This window comes from Nothoprocta perdicaria, unplaced genomic scaffold, assembly GCF_003342845.1.
Source record: "Nothoprocta perdicaria isolate Ctin4 unplaced genomic scaffold, notPer1 scaffold_74, whole genome shotgun sequence".
Classification (NCBI taxonomy): Eukaryota; Metazoa; Chordata; class Aves; order Tinamiformes; family Tinamidae; genus Nothoprocta; species Nothoprocta perdicaria.
This window is the reverse complement of record NW_020456021.1, coordinates 2,206,279-2,211,474: the sequence shown is the minus strand read 5'-3', so window position 1 is coordinate 2,211,474 and position 5,196 is coordinate 2,206,279. Positions and strand designations below refer to the sequence as shown.

At 41.2% G+C, this 5,196-nt stretch overlaps 1 protein-coding gene across 1 annotated transcript in view; it reads right to left on the bottom strand.

The window, feature by feature from the left end:
• Nucleotides 1–4,846, bottom strand: part of KCNQ5 (potassium voltage-gated channel subfamily Q member 5) — a 79,584-nt gene extending 74,738 nt beyond the window's left edge. Inside the window, exon 1 of the mRNA XM_026051329.1 lies at nucleotides 4,752–4,846. The gene's annotated coding sequence lies outside the window, so the exon portion shown is untranslated. The remainder of the gene's footprint in view (nucleotides 1–4,751) is intronic.
• Between the last annotated feature and the right edge of the window lie 350 nt (nucleotides 4,847–5,196).

The window sequence follows — 5,196 nt, the reverse complement described above, 5'->3', positions numbered from 1 at the left end:
CTGGGTGGCGAGAAACCTCATGAGGTTCAACAGGGGCAAGTGCAGGGTCCTGCACTTGGGGAGGAATAACCCTGGACACCAGTACAGATTAGGGGKGGACCTACTAGAGAGCAGCCCCGCAGAGAGGGACCCGGGTGTTATGGTGGACGACAAGTTGACCATGAGACAGCCGTGTGCCCTGGTGGCCAAGAAGGCCAACGGGATCCTGGGGCGCATTAAGAAGAGCGTCTCCAGCAGGTCGAGGGAAGTGATCATCCCCCTCTACTCAGCCCTGGTGAGGCCACATCTGGAGTACTGCGTCCAGTTCTGGGGATCATTTCATCTGTTTCTCCCAGAAGGAGACTCAAAGATGCTGCAATAACATGTGGTCTATATACTAGTTTATTTTTTAGAAATATATCTATAATGGAAATCTTCCAAGATCATTCCGTTTTTCACCTTACATGCACCTCTAGCTTATCCTACAGAGCCATTTCTGTGATCACCAGCTTATCCATTTCTCTGATCAGATCTGGTAGTCTTTTATCCATGTGTTGATAAATGACTTAAGTTCTGCGGTCAATACATTTAAACCAAAAAAATGTTACTTTTCTGAATACAGCACTATCCATCTTTCTTACTTTAGCCACTCTGCCTAGCCTTAAAAATTTGTATCTAGAATTTATAGGATTATATCTCTGCAGATGGATGAAGACAGTTGCATATTCACTACTGCAGAGCAAATAAAATTGATTATGTGCGTGCCTGCTACTGGGTACCTATACCTTATGGCTTTTTAATAAGTGTTCATCCCTTTTCTGTGTCTTTTTTATGGGAAAATATTGGAAAAGATGAACTTAGGAAGAACTTAATTACTAGATGCACTTACGGCACCTTCCTTTGGGAATCATGCAAGTGGCCACAATGCATGTACAAGCTACTTTCACCTAGAGTACACCATCCGCTTGGGAGCTATTTCTGCCTGAAGAATGTGTTCCTAGAATACATTTTCAGAGGCCCTTATCCTACAGAACTGGGCAAAGTTCTCTATCCCAGCCTTCTTGAAGAAAAACATAAAACAGATTTGACAAAACTAGTTCTGCAGAAATTCACAGGAGTTTTGCAAACTCTTCAACTTGATTAAAAAGGAAAATTATGAAAAAAATGAAATGCTCTGTCTCTTCAAATAAAAATGACATTTCTGTTCACARTCTCAATTTTACTTTTAAGCCAAAGCTTCTAAAATGTTCAAATGCACAAAGAATGTCTTATTCCAGGTCAAATGAAATACTTCATCTGATCCAAGACTTTTTCGGGAATTCTTAATTTGTCAACGTTGTGGGTCAGCCCAACATTATTTTATTTATTTTCGTGACCTGACAGCAAACAAAATGAAATGGACTAGTTATTCACACAGCTCTAGTTGCAAGTGTTCTTAAAATATAGAGAGTTTGGTCATGAGAGTGAATGACCTCCCATTCCAGATATACTCCTTCTTGGCTATTTTCCCCAAAAGATTTGATTTTTGCCTTCCCACCCTAAGTTTTACTTCCCTTGTGTTTATTATTTGATAAAGTGCCAGCAAATGTACTTGCAGGAGATCAGCAATACACCAAAGATTATTTTCTTGCTGTGTTAGTTGGATTCTTAAGCTGCTTGTGGCTTTTTTGATGTTGAAGTAGATTTTATTCTACTGTCTGTTCTGGGATATATCACTGCTACAGCTTGAGTGCCAGAAGCTGTGTGCACAGGCAAGGCTAAAGGATAATTGTAATCGGTAGGTATAAGGAGTTATCTGATGCTCTCCCTGCTATTGGACTTATTATTTCTGGAAACAAATCTAACAAAGTTCATTACTGATATAACAATAGGCAGCATACACTTAATATGTCTGTGGGACTTTTGTCTGCAGGGTGAAACACAAATATTAAATGTCTTTCCCTTGCCAGGCCCCTGACGAGTAGAAGGTGATTAGCAATGTGGGAGTTCTTGTTCCGAAGACAAAACTGGCTGCGTGGAAGAAATTGAAGTGTGGCAGAGCTGGATTGGTGCTAGGAGCAGCTCTCAGGACTTTCGGACATCCAGATGTGTCCATTAACCCACATTGACACTCAAAAGTCCTCAGCCAGTGTTGCCTTCCCTGACCAATTCTTTGCAGTGAGTTACTGCACAGGGTTGTACCTTTCTGAATGAGTACCTAGGATGTGGTGCTCAGGAGACATTTTTCCTGCTTCCTTGTATGGGGAGGCACAGGGAAATAAATGGGATTGATTGATTTTAGAAGAATAACTCCAGCTCCTCTGGCCTTCCTGAGTGGCAGGGGAAAGGTTTACTTACCTCATTTACACTTTCCTCTTTAACCTTGCCGTGTAAYTGTGAAGAGCTGCAATATGTCAAAAGCCACCGGTGCCAGTGCAGGCCGCAGCTCAGGTATTAGTCTCATGGAGCATTACATTAGCTTTTTAGCTAATTAGCATGGCTCTAGGGGGGCACCATCTGGAATAAATCTCTGAAGCAAACAGTTCACAGAAACCCAGCAGGCAGCTCCAGAGATTGTTGCGTTTCTACTGTACTTTGTTGGAAAATAAACATATAGCTTCCATCTCCAGCACGAAGCAAGAGTGCTGAGGCAGATACAAGTTTCCCTACCAAGTGACACATTTGCAAGAACTGTGTGAATCACTGCAAGCAAAAGGCTATGGAAACTTCAGTGATGGCAATTACGTGTCAGCACAGGCAAAACAACCGTCCCTGAGTTAATGCAAAACTGGAGCATTTTATTAGTATGTATTTGCAGTAGCCTGCTCCGACAACATTGTTAGTATCAGCTAACGGTTCGGTATGTGGAGAAAAGAGTAAAACATGTATTGGCAAACTGGAATAAACCAGTCAATTTTAGCCTGCTTCTGCAACTACATACTTTGCTCTGTTTATGTTTTTCTCCATTAGAGACCCACAGCAGGAGCCGTAAAATTTGTCATCGCCAGATCTATTCCTGCCAAGGGCTTGCTGAGCGCACTAGGACAGAGCATAGAAACGTCGGGCCAAGCTACTAAAGCTGGTACTGATGCTTCGAGGATTAACTATGCAGCTCCTTCCTCCTTGGGGTCATTTCCATATTCACAAGCAAGATGGTGGGACAAAGAAGGAGGACAAAGTCACCGAGCAGCATCTCAGCTCTCATTAGCAGGAAGAGCTGCCGGTTCCCAGGGCCCTTCTCCTCTTGGGAACAGGCTCGGGGCTCTCAGTGGGGCCGGATGGGCCCAGAAGGGGAGCCCCATAGCTCCTCCACAGCTCCCAGCAAGCCCTGGTGCACAATGGGGAATGTGTCCATCAGCCATCTGAGAAGTTAGCGGCAAGCGAGCAAACACAGTCAACAAATACGCGGCTCGTGGGAAATTCGGATTTCATGCGAGGACAAACGGCTTATCTGCAACAAATCTGCCTAAGTGCAGAGGCAAACAGATTACTTGTCACAAGGCACCTTCTGTTTTAAGTAAGGTATTTTGGGGCTAATCAAATGTTCACGTTTTACATACCAGAAAATCTTAGCAATTAGTATAATAATTACAATAATATAATTAGTTATGGAACATTCAGACAATCTCCGATTTGCAAAGTTCTGTTCAAATATGTTAATATACAATATTACGGCTCCAGCATTAAATCTGACTGCTCTTAGCTGGCTTAACGCCACTTGGCCTTTTCTGGAAGAGCCAATGTGGATGTGGGAAACAATATTGTATTTTGCATGCTTCTCCTGGTATTAAAGGAGCCCTGCTAAGAAATAGCACCACACTTCTGCACCTAACCCTCTTGGGACATTTAGGCCTGGTACCTCGCTGCAGGACCACGCTCTGCTATAGACATGCACCCTGTGCTGCCATTACACTGTCCTCCTGCTCACTTCATCACTAACTTGGATTTGTCCTGATGAGCAGGACATTGGGATATATGCCGTGATGACAAAGAAAACGTTGGCATTTGTCAACAGCTGTTTCAGCAGAAGTACTACCTGAGCAGCCAAGGTCCACCGTATACCTGGAGCTGAAATAACCATGGTAACTCTGGGTGTCTGGTGACATTTTAATGACCACTGCTTATCCTCGGGCCATCGCTCGCCAGACTAAGTGGCACACCCAGCAGCAGATGAGTAAAGCAGCATTTATACCACGCATGAAAAATGTTAAGCACTTTTACAGATTAAAGCCATTTGTAACTACCTCATAAGGGGAAAACAAAACAAAACAAAACAAAAAAAAGGAAACATTTTGCAAAAGCATGTATTATGAGGAAAGAATGAAACTATCACATCCTATTAGAGCAACTGCCACTAAAAAGTTAGTATGTACCAATAGCTAGGACAAGTTGGTATCCAAGATACCAAAATTATTTCCTATTTTAAGTATAAATGCCTCCTACTACATACTGACTTAATAATTGGCAGCAGCAGTGTCAAAGGTCTCTCATACTCAGTCAGTGCCAAACTGCAGTACAAAAACTGTTAGTAACAAAACACAGCAATTCTAAAGCAAAATCTCAAGAAAAGAATAAGATGAAATTCAGTCTTTTATTAATGCTTTCATACAATCTCACACCTATTTTTAAAGAAAAATATGGTGGAATCCTTCATTTTAATATCTCCATCCTACTTACAAAAAGTTCTGTTTCTTAAAGCATTCAGTAATTACACTTTTCTCTTCATGATGATGAGGAGAATTTGTGTGGATATTAACATTTCTGTAAAACTTTTTTTTAGAAATTTCACTTACCAAAATGAAGAGACAACCAGAGGCAAGTTTTGTGTGTTCAGGAATAGTAGAAAACACAGACAAAATCAAGCAACCAAACACAAGGAGAAAACTGAAAGAGAAAGAACATGAAAAATCATTAATATCTTTTTCAGAACACTAACTCAAAATATATATTGATCCTGCTTCACCTACAGTCTTCATTAATAAAAGGAAATTCAACCACTACTTAGTTCATTAAGGACATTAGAATAGCCGATTCATAAACTACTTTTGAGCAGCACTGGTACAACCTCTGGTAGACCTAAAGAAAGCTAAAACACAAGAACCAAGACTTTTTTTTTCATGAAATGACCCAGTATACACAGTTATTTTGGTACATTTATCCAATCCAACCACTTCTGGTGATTTCTTAAAGAAGAGATCATCAATAGGAGAGATCTCGCCTCAGTTTGAAAAATCTTTT